This window comes from Amblyomma americanum, chromosome 3 (assembly GCF_052857255.1).
Source record: "Amblyomma americanum isolate KBUSLIRL-KWMA chromosome 3, ASM5285725v1, whole genome shotgun sequence".
Classification (NCBI taxonomy): Eukaryota; Metazoa; Arthropoda; class Arachnida; order Ixodida; family Ixodidae; genus Amblyomma; species Amblyomma americanum.
The window spans coordinates 191,604,374-191,616,644 of NC_135499.1; positions in this window are offsets into that span (position 1 = coordinate 191,604,374).

The window sequence follows — 12,271 nt, forward strand, 5'->3', positions numbered from 1 at the left end:
GCGCTCGGAGCCCGTAAATTTTTGCACGTGAACGGGGTAGTTGTACGTACGGGACGAGAGAGCTGCGCGGTGCGCTCCAACGACACAAGCATCGCCCACTTGCGTGGAAAACACGGTCGCCTATGCGTTGACCGACGAAACGCTCGTGACAGAAAGGGCCAGGAAAGTGGACAGACGGAAAACGTCACAACAGATTGTCTCGCAATGAGGTTCGCAAACGGCTGTATCGAAAACGACCGCTTCGTTGCACGACGCCTTCCACTGACGCAGGTCGCTGCCCGCGGACGACTGCGACCAAGCATAGCGTATGGCACCTGTTTCATTATAAGTTATAGCGTCATCAGATATACAATCCACATCACCCCCCGCCCCTGCATTTTTTTTAACACGTCCTTATTTTTGCTTTAAATATTGTTCCACCTTAGAACTAGAAGTGAGGGGAATTACGGAGGCCCTGTGGGACGAGCTGCCGGGGTCCACTTCAGCTTTCATTTTTTTTTGTGCGGTCATTTTTCCGACCAGCGCCGGCCCTGTTGTTCTGGTACTTTAGAGTATGCAGCTGTAAGTCTTCGTCCGCTAGCCCGTAGTTCTTGGTTAGTACGCTTTCGTGCTAATGAGGCCCCTAATGATGATCAGAGTACCGCACGCACTTATGATCCTCGTCGATGTGGAGCTCACAGATGTTCAGATCGGTCCCGACAAGTTTTCGTCGGGGGCAGGGAATCCCGAACCCGCACTAACACTGGAACCGCTACCAGAGGCGGGAAACATAGGCATGCACACAAACAGGGGAAAGCTAAAGCTGGCGCGCGCACACGCACAAGATCGTTGCCTGTGCCGTTGTCGCATACCGTGTCTAACAGGAATCCAACGGCGACACTCCTTTTCGAAAGTCAATTCATATCTATTCCGTCCACGTACAACGAACGCTTAGAGTTCCAGCGTCTCAAGCGCCAAAAATTCCCTCCTTCTCACAAAAAAATGAGACACCCAGGACGCTATCTCTTAGCGTCAGATCCAAACGAAAACTTTCTCTCATCTCCGCAAACTTCACCTCATGCACCAAACACTATACCCTGACACGTGCCCATGGTGCCAGGACCGCCCAACAGTCTTCCACATTTAGTGGGGATGCGGGGCGAAACCGAACCACTTACAGACGCAGTACACGGCATTTGAGCGCTGGGAGGCGATGCTGACCAGCGATCGTATCGAGGACCAAAGAGCCCTCATAAAACAGGTCCGTGTGACAGCTTAAGCCAGTGGAGCCCTGGAATGAGGACCCCACCCGCAAGCCTCAAGAAACATTCCTCTGATTTTAATAGTTAAAGTTTACCTTCCTACCTACCTACGCACTCCTCGTGTTTCCCTACCGCAGACACTCTTCTCTCACGAGATCCTCCGAGCCTCAGCGGCAAAGCAGAGATGCAGAGGGGGAATGGCCAGGTGCCGGAAGCGGGTCGCTCAGACTCCGAGACCTCTTTTAATTCCACCGCCGAACTACCCGCATGCGCTTACGTTGGGAAATTGAGCATGCCGACTGGTACAGCATTTTTAAATTTAAACACTGTTGCGTCATCGGCTTGTATGCAAATAAACTAATGTGCTGCCAATCGCTCAATCGACAGCAAGCGACAAATACCCGACTCGAGCTCGGGTGAAGAGGTTCGACCTTAGATGCGCAGACCTGTAGCTGTTATCATGAAAGAAATTTGGCTTCAAGTTCCCTTTATTTCTTTCCTGCATGTAACAACTGACCAAGGAGGTGGGCACGCTCCCGTGTGCCCGACAGCAGCCATACGATGACACGCCGTGTCAATGCTGTGCCGATCACCCGTGAGGGTTCGTCTTTTTTTCTTCGCTCCGATTCTCAGGCCTTTACATTTCTCTCGGTCGAAGTGGAGCCACTGGGTCCGATGCAAATGAATCGAGCTGTTTTTCGACCGTCACTGAGACATAGAATAAACGACGCAGACAGACGACATTGAACGTGCTGCGACGCGACTGCCAGTGCGGGAGAACGAAGGCCTTGCCCTTTCCCGTGTTTTCTTTTTGTCCGCGCGAGAGGCGAATAACATCGCTGACAATGGGTCGTCCACCGCCGTTGCTGCTGCCGCAGACGAGAACGTGGTACGTGTCCGCCCTCGCGCAAATCGGATCGCGGCAGAAGATGAGCGGAAAAAGGAATGTGGAGCACTCCAGCGTGTCCAGTCAGGCTAGACGACGAACTGCGAACTTTCTCTTCGTTAAGAGTCGGCGACTGACTGCGACGCTATGCAATTAATATTTATGGCCGCAGCGCATAGCGACCGAGGCCTCTAGCATACGAATCGGAATGCAGATGTCTTTCTCATACCCGCGCTTGAGCTAACAAAGCGCGAGTGCGTTCCGTCTGACGGAGTAAGAAAAAGAAAGCAGGACAAAAAAAAAGAGATCGGGGAGAGAGAACCATTTTATACAACTGGTTTTGTGCTATTGGACGTAGTCCGTACAAACAAGCCACTTTTCTTATGTTCACTTAAATTCGTCGGTTCGCGAAAATAGACTCACTGGGACAACGTATAATCGACGTACTTATTCGCATCTTCTACGATAAATTATTACAACGACCAGATCTGCACAAGAGGCGTCACTCCACCAATGAAACCTAGCGATATTTCAGCGGTGTTTTAGACTGATGCTGGGCACGGGCATGAAACAACGCTACTATGTTCTGGCACCACTGTCAGCGCGTTCACCGCGCCGAGCCGGCCCCCACGATTGTTACGCCGCGGCGCCAACAAACTCAAGCCGTTCTGGCCCGAGGCCCGAACCAATTTCCCTCCGGTCCCTCCAGGAAATGCTGTTTCGCTCGCGTGCGTGCTCTGAAAAGTCAAGCAAGCATTGAAGACTCGTTCGAACCGTCCGCACCGCTGGTCCGAAAAGCTCACGTAACGGGCTCGCGTTAAACGCATTGCCTGATCCTCGAGGAACTCAGGTCCTCGAGGTCCCAAAGAACGCTGGACTCACGGCCCCTGGGCTGGAAGGTCTCTTCGAGGAAATGACGGGGAAAAAAAAAATACCAGCCGGAGCCTGGTAACTTTCCTGCACGACATTAGCCACCACGAGTACTTTGATAAATTTTCAAATTAAAAAAAAAACTTCACAACGTAAATTCTGCACGCCGCGCGGCTCTTTCGAAATGTTCTATCCTAGACGCCCTTCACTCTATTCGCACGAACTACGGGTGATGCTGTAAGTGCACAGGTAGCGGCGGCTCGTTTCCGGAAGCAGAGCTGTTTCTCTTTTTCCCCAGCAGGCGTGCGGCGCCTTCAGGAGGAGGCGTCCAAGCGCGACAAGCCCCCTTGGACGGCCGCTCGCGACCCCAGAAAACGGGGGAGAGCGCGGCTTTCCTCGCCTTTTTTTTTTGCCTTATATTATTTCTCTTCCTTCGCCACGCATCACTATATCCAGCTATGGCACAGCGGCTGGCGCAACAGTCTGTGGATATGCGCCGATCGCTCGCGCACCTACTGTGTACGCGCGTTGCCACCGGGAAGAGAAGATACCCGGAGCGATGATAACTACTTCCTCCAAACACAACAATGCCGCCGAGGCGAGCCTTCGGCACTCGCCCACACAATGACCGGGCAATCGACGTAAGAACTGGGGCGTCTGGTTACTGCCTTTGCTGGGATACGATCTCTATTTATGTGTTACCTCTCAGGCACCACTGCAACCTGACGGCAAAAAAAAAAAAAAAATATTGTTTGCGTCTGTCTGGGAGCTACCCAGCCCACATAATAATCGTGAAGCTGCCCTCCGAAGACGCAGAATGGTGCCCAATTATTTCGGATGGGCACTATAGAGAAAGAAGACTGTTGAAAAAAAAGTAAAATGTGTGAGCTGGCAATAACCTTCTTACATCCTCTACGCATCCTTTGCACGTTCTCCAGAGAAGTCCGATGGAGTACACCCTGGTTACGCAGTACCCACGTGACTACTGAGGTTTCGAGTGGATCAGTTATGCTTTCTCGTAATCTATGAAGGATATATAGTGTGTGCCAGATAAAATGGATGAGGATTTTCAAAAATCGAAAGCTATCTTCCAAACAGAAATCAAGCGAATGTTGTTAGGAGTTATGTAAACTATCGGGCAGTATTTTTTTTCGTTCCGCCTACGGTATTAATAAGCTGACATTATTTAATCAACTTTCCAAATAACGCTTTAAACGCTTAGGTGTAAATTAGAAACTTGTCGAGCGCCATGAAAATGGTCCAACTCGGGTGCTTCCTACGAGGGTACCCTTAGAGTAGCCCTTTTTGTAGCGATAGCAACATTACGGTAGCATTCCGAGCCTTCAGCGTGGCTGGTCACGTGGTGCGGAGCAGCTGCCGGCGGCGCGGCGCCGTGGCTGATCCCGTGGTTGGTCACGTGACCAAGTTCCACACGGCCAGCAGTAGCTATCGCGTCACTCCAGGTTTAGCCAGAGCTAAACCACAGCCAATTTTTTATTTGGCAAAGATGTAAAGCCCGCGAAATTTAAAATATACCATGTGACGGCGTGCTACATGCACCCTAAATGCGCCGCGAATACAGCACTCTCATCCGCGACTTCGTAAGGCGCTGCCAGCTTTATGCCTTCGGCGTAGCCTATAACAGGGCCTCGCGTTGCTCTCGGTCCCGAGAAAAGCGGCCGCCGCTGCTGACAGGTGATCACTTCTTATTAACATAACGTCAGCGCTCTTCCGAGATTCCGGTGCGTTCAAGAATGCTACTATTGCAACGCAATGTTACGCCCTACATCATTCGGCAACCGAAGCCCAAGGCGACTGGCATTAGCGCTAGGCATCTGATGAATGTTCTCAGGAGTGCAGAGGTGACGGTACATCGCCTAGAAAGGTGATTTTTGCAGCGCCAATAAACTAAAGTTCGAAGAAGGGATCAGCAGTCGGCCAAACTCCCCAAAAAAACCACGCTCAAGGCGGATCCAAGAAGTGCTTCCTCAGAACGTCTGACGGGTCCGAAGTTACGCCCCGTACATATGTCCATGGCAGCTCTTTCAGCGGCGGAGTTTTTTATCGTGGTTTCAACACTCCCCAAGCAGCCACAGCTGTGCCATCAATTTTGTTTTCTTGTTCGTGCAGGACACGGATCTTCCTCTGAAGCAGAGCCAGCTCGTTTATAACCACGAGCGCAGACCTAACAGCGCCGCAACGCAACGGGCTGCTGTTTCCGGACCATGGAGGGCACTATATAGCAGCAGGGACAGATGATATGTCGCCTATCGCATTGCTCAGTATGAGAGACCGACCTTGTTGCTAGGTTGTACAGACGCCGAGAAAACAGGCCCGCAGTTAATATAGTACTGTGGTCGCGACAAGGTAGAGCTGACCCATGCGTTCAAGTGGCATTATGTAATTTGCTCCCCCCTCCCCTCAAGTGATTCTTTTATATAAAATTACACCAAATTCCATCGTCACCCACCGTCTAAATCTAAGATGGAGCCGAGTGTAACCCGCCAATGAGACAGCTTGATTTAGTTGATTTGCGGTCTGTAGTCGGACAACGTAGCGGCAAATGCCCCTAAAAAGGCCTGCTAGTGTCACATATCGCAGGTGGCTGGCAGGTGCAAGGGAATTAAGCGCAAAGTCATCAAAGGGTCATCTGCCGCTGCGTTCTTGAGTTGCATCTGACTATATACCACTGAGCTCGAGATCACTAATCTGGAAGACCCCAAATGTTGAGATCAAGCAAGAGCATGTTGGGATGGCAAACGCAGACCCCGGAGCTATCCATTTACACCTTACCCTCAGCTAAGGGGGCTTTTGTTACAGCTCACATATCCACCGCGCCGTCTGCATTCCAAAGGAAGCGCGTCTGAGGGCCGATTCACACCGCAGAAACGCACAGTACGGTCTGCGAAGCCGTTGAAATGACAGCCCGTAACTTTCACGATCGCTTTCTGAACACCAGCTGTGGCGGCAACCAACTAGAGGGGGGCAAACATTGCTAGCTGGAAGCAGTGCATGGGGAGGAGCATCTGTCAGCAGCTTTCATTGCCACATCCGCCCGCAAACAAAAGACAGCCGATATAAGGCAAGGGTTGAGCATTAACTTTACGCCCCAACCCCAAAGCGGTCACGGGTAAACACTATCACCTGAAAGGCATGCTCCAAGCCAGAGGACTGCGTTAGTTTGGTAAGAGCATTCTAGCGCGGCTGCAGTACTGAGGGAATAGTGCCTACAAAAAGGGTGGAAACTCTTTCTCAGACAGATTTAAGTTTAATGATAGACAGGCAGAATTAGTTCGTACTGCAACGACTGGTTGCCTTAAGCGGGGGGAAATGCAAGTTATTTTGAGCGCGGATGCGTTGTCGCAGTTATCCATTGTAGCTTGCGTGTTGTGTTGGCAATTAAGGCAACAGCGACTGTTCTGAGAATCAAATATATGCGATGCGCCAAAGATAGCAGCAGCTGGCGAGCATTCCACGTAGTGGAGGTGCAAAAATGAAAAGAAATAAACAGCCAGGCGCCGCCAGTATTTGTATCTCGTTTGCTAGTCATTTTCCTTCTTAACTCCATGTTGCGTGGAAGTCACGTGATAAAGAGAAAAATAAAAACGCAAGCGAGAAGTACGTACCACAGATCTCGCCAAATAGCACTTCCGGCTGGCGAACAATTTTAGAATGACTAACAGAACGCGCTGCAGCTGTGGTGAGTGACGTGTGCGGGTGATACATGGGCAAACAGGAAAGCTAGAATCGGGTCATGTACACATCGATGAGCGTGACGCCAACACCCCCGAGCGAATACAGCAGAAAACTGCATTCATTAAGCTGTCAAGATAGCCGTAAAAGGCAGCAAATTCATAGCCTGCGCACTACCCCCAAACTCTGCTCATGTGCGAGGCAGCAAAGGGAAAGATCGCATCAACATGTCGAGCATCTCCATCGATCATTTCACATCTCAAAAGACAGCCATGACGAAAACACTGCCAAAGGAGATTTTGATGGGCACAGAGAACATAACGAATTGCTTTGCGAGGGTCGCTGTCGGCAGTTTAGCTATTCAGATTTCACTGCCTATCTAAACTGTCCCATTTCGAGCAAAGAATTTACAAGCCTGTAACAGGTCTATTCGTCAGCGGCAAGTACAACAACCGAACTGAAGGCATTCCTCGAAAACACACCGCGCACGCAGTGCACAAGACGAGAATACAAAGGTAAAAAGCACGCAAGAATGCCTGTCGCTTTACGCATGTCAACCGGCGCGTCCATTTCGAAAGCAGGCTGACCTCAAAGTGAACTTTGATGTCAAACCGTTTGACACGCTCAAGGCCAGATCGGCGTGCTTCGCAATACGAAGGCCGCCATCCAGGAACGGTAGCGAACAGTCTCACACTGGCTCGTCTGCCACAACGCGAAGTTTGCGGACACGCCAGTTTGACACGTCGTCTCGGCTCACCTGTCCTGGTGCTTGGCCGGCGCCGAGACGGAGTCCGTTAACGACGCCGCCTTGCTCGTGCAGGAAGTCTCCGACGCTGCCATGTCTCCTTGAAAGAAGTTAGCTGGGTTCTAGTGGAACAAACCGCGCGACGAGAACAGCATCCTTGAGGGTGACCGCCCGGCGATCATAATGCCCCGATATCCTGTTTGGTGTCGGCACAGCCACGGCTCGAAATTCCGACCACAAAAGAGACGCAGCGGCGCCGACAGCAGTAACACCTGGCTGCCGCTTCGGCAGTCGTCGGACTTTGCCCGTCGCAGATTCTCCTCGAACTCTCTCGTCTGTTCGCACCAATCCACTCACTGGTCTTCGAAATCCAAAGCGCAAAAACACTGACAGCGCGACGTCGCGCGGCCGCAGTCGTTTCGTGGCCGAGGAATAAGCCGGCGCGCTCGTTCAAAACAAAACCGTCGCCTTCGGCACTCGTTCGTAGCTGCTTCTCCCGGTTGCCGCGGTCGCCAAGGCAGCCGCTGCAGCGGCGGCAGCGTGCGCGGACGCAACACGTGACGCCAAACGCGACCTCGGCGCCGCGAGCGGCCGGCTTAGTAAGCGCGCGCAGAGGAAAACGCGCCAGATTTAAACACTGCTCAGGCGTTGAGGTGAGCATGTAGTCGGAAAGGATCACCGTGGTAGTAAGACGTACCACAGAGCGGCATTAACTTGAACATTCTTTACTCTCCAACTACAATATGAGCTGTTTTTTTATATATGTATGAAAATTCAGAGGGCATTTACGTCTGCTTACGTGCTCTGAAGGCGAAAGTATTAGTGCATCATCGTGAGCGTTCGGTCTCGACTCGACGGAGGTTGGGCACTGAAAAATGAAACGAAGACGCGCCTCCTGTCGCTGATTCCACACACGCTGAATCCACAAAAGTCCAAGTGAAAGAGTCAGATACCCGGTTCGAATACCTGTCGCGAGCTAGCCTCCAACTTGAATAAGGAACGCATGCCATATGGAACGAGAAATCGTATGACAGGACCCGCAGTGGTGTACGACGAACGGTTGCGCTGCAATTTTGATAAGAAAAATCGGTTTTTGAGGAAAGGAAATGACGGTGTAACTCTCTCACATCTTGGTGGACACCTCAACCAACAGGTGAAGTCTAGAAAGGCATACATACAGTTGAAGGCGCAAATGTCGTCGGTTCGAATCTCTATCGCAAGCTAACCTCCAACTCCACTAGCACATGTAAACTATATGCAAAGAGAGATCGTGTGACACGCCCGGAATGCTGCAAAAGATTTCTCACAATTTTGGTACGAATGCAGTCGCGAAAACTGGCGCCACATTGAGGTCAGCCAGTGGGGGGGTATACAAGGCGAACGGAACGAATATGGCTCACAAAATTGCGGCGCTCGGCTTGCTGTGTGCGTCCTACAGGCGTTTGATGACGTCACCTTATTTTTCTTGCCATTGCTGGGAATCTCTGTACCATTGCCAGTAAGTACAGACACACGCCACTGGCTTTCTCGTAATGGGGCTAGTAAAAAAAAAAAAGAACGATGATCTAATTTCCTTGTGGGTTATGTGTACGAACGAGTCACCAATGAAACAAAAAAGCATTTCAGCGCTATTCCCTCCTTTATCCCTTCCCTTACTGCGCGGTTCAGGTGTCCGCCGATATGTCAGACAGATACTGCGCCATTTCCTTTCCCCAAAAAACCAAAACCAATATCCAATACGCGGTTTACCGCTTGCAGTTTTGCCTCATCTTCCGTGTACGCTATCTTATTTTCCGATGCCCCCAATCCATGCGCACGGTACGCGCTGCTAAAAAAAAAAATGGGATTTCATCTATTGCCTTGGAACTCGGAGTTTTACATGAAATGAATGATTAGCTCTTAACAACAAATATCACCATTTACCGCGAGTATTAGGCGACAAACACTACGCTTCCGCGCTAATTCTGTAAAGTGTTATCGCGACAGTAAAGTTATTTAGTCATAAGTCATTTAGCTCTTGTACAAGACCTAAACAAAGCGGGTTGGGTGCCTTAGTTGCTGATATCCATAGCGATAACAAAAGTATAGCAGAACATTCATGGTTTGGCGCACATTAGCATCCCAGCAACGCAGTGTGAGATACGAACAAGCGCGTCGTCCTAGTTCGGCCCCGCCCGACGCGGCCGTGTCGACATCTCGCGGCAGTGAAAAGAAACACAGCAGCTGCCTCCCCTGTTTTAACGCCTGGTGCTCCACCGCACGGCGCGCACGCACTACGTAAACTGACCTTGGAAAGGTCACCTGAGCGGCGGCGGCAAGGCGGCGGTAGTGAGGCTGAAATGCCGACGGCTGCCGCACCTCCTCGCCGTGTTCCGTGCTTTTCCAGCTCTCTCGCTCGCTCGCTCGCTCGCTCAGCGAATGAGTGGGTTGGCGAAGGGAAGGGGATGGAGAGGGGGGCATACGGGCTTACCTGGATGGCCGCTGCTGCTACGCCGCCTGGAGGCGTCTTCGTCTCCGGAGAAGCTTCCGGTTCGGCCCCCTAATGATTACCGGTTCACCGTTCCCTAATACAGCGGTTCTTGCTCGAACCGTCCGAGCTGCGTCGGAGAAGCACTTTACACGAAGCCCCCTCCCCTGTCACTCGAAGACCTCCGCTAATGCAGCAGAAAGTGAGACAGTAGCTGCGCGTCCCTTGTGAATGTCTGCACCGTCAGAAAGCGTCAGAAAACTGGACTGCAGCACAGGCTGAGCACTAACTTTAAATTAAGACAAAACGACAATGGACAGTACGAAAATGAATGTGATGCGTCGGAGTACAGTGGAAGCTTAAACGGTTCCCAAAGACTCTGCGCAAAAGGTGATCAAAAAAGACAGATGGGATATACGAGTGACACTTTGAGCTTTCGGACTTAGTCATTTGGCTCTTCGGAAAATTCAGCTGTACCGTAGCAACCTTGCATGGAGACTAGCATTCCATTGGCCAATTCCGTCTAGCCTGTGGCCTCTGCCGCAAGACAAAATCGAGCTCAATGTCAAGTATTGAGGGCAGGCCAGGTGTAAGGGCAAATCTTCGACAGACAGTGATCCCCCAGCCACTGCCGCTAAGCTATCCAAGCTTTGATTTTTTTTTCTTCGTCTTCTCTTTCTTCACTGCCGCTTTTATCCAGCCAGCATGTATCTGACCGTATGACCCTCGTTCCAGTTCCGTGCATAGCTGACCTCGTCACAACAGCGCTGGAAGCCAATGGACAGCTGACGGATCGGTTTCGGGCGCAGGCGCTCTTGCAGCCTCAGATGAAGGGTTCGCAGGATCATCCTCACCGCGCACAGACGATGAGGGAAAGGGCGGTTTGCGTATAAACAGAGCGGCCACGCGTGCATCGGAGAACCGCTGTCGCGCTGTAGATACGGCTAGAGCTGTAGCAGCGCCAACCAATCAGAACCCGAGTTAAAAATGAACTCAGTGCACACCCTAGGCCAGTTTCTCACTATCGTGCCGTTGTTGACAGCGATTATTAGCTTGCTCACAAACGCAGCCCAAATACGAATCGCTATTACGTACTACGTACGCTGTGAATGGTTTGCGCTACTATAGTTCTAGCTAACACAAGCCCGCACGCTTTTAATTTGCGATATTACAGCGCGCGGTCTCTGGTGAAACGTCCCTCTCCTCAGCGAGTACCCGTATACACCGATCCAATTCAACCCGCAGCGGTGACTCAGTGGTTAGCGCTCTCGGCTACTGAGCCGGAGAACCCGGGCTCGAACCCGACCGCGGCGGCCGTGTTTCGATGAAAGTGAAATGCGAAAGGCGCCCGTGTGCTGTTTGATGTCAGTTCAAGGTAAAGATCCCCAGGTGGTCGAAATTATTCCGGAGCCCTCTACTGAGCCGGAGTACCCGGGTTGGAACCCGACCGCGGCGACCGCATTTCGATGGAGGCGAAACGCAATGGCACCCGTGGTGGTGAAAACTTCTTATTCAGTGAAAGGAGAGTTTGCAGGCCAAATATTACCCTTTACATAGGTGGAATCCTTATTCTTGGACCCCGCTGGACGGAGCCGCTACTCGCGCCCGTTGGACTAGAAACCGATGTCCTCACTGCGAAAACTAAACCTCTATTTACCATGTCACCTGGGCTTGCCCATCCAATCCTACACTTCCTCCTATCCCAGCCCCGAGACCTGGGAGGCAGCACTGCAACCAGCTCGTGCGTGCGCGAACAGCTACGTTGATCGGCCGCACCCGGGTGGCAGCGTCCAGCTCTGAGGGCCCTCGATTAAGGACTCCATTTAACTATGGCCTCACACCATGTGAATTTGCTGAAGAATCGTTTTCCACCCTGAAGCCCTTTATTGCAACCAATCGCGCCCCTGCGTTCACCGCTGTACTTCCACTGGCTCCCTGCTCTCCCGCTCACTCACTGCAGTGCTGGGGACGGGAAAGACACCGTCTTGGAGCGCGCTCAAGAGGAGGGCCAAGGCCGGCTCAGTCAAGCGGAGGACGGTGACGGAATGGGAGCGGAATGCGACGCGAGCTGTGGCCGGCTGGCATGCGCAGATCTGCAAGCGGACCATTTGGCGAGGCCGTTTTCGTGCTGGCTATTCTGAACGGACCGCGTAGTGTGGTTGCATCGGAGCGGACTTCATGAGGAATGAAGGCATTCTGTGCACTTTCAAGCGTCCGCTTCGAATTTAGCCCTTCCCGGAGTGTCTTTTTGCGCGCTCTTTTCGAAGTTCTCTCGGTGTTACGCACCACTGAGTGTACACTGCTCCGCGGGATCACCAAATCCACTTCTTTCACATACTTATTGCGACAACCCTCAACCAAACACTCGC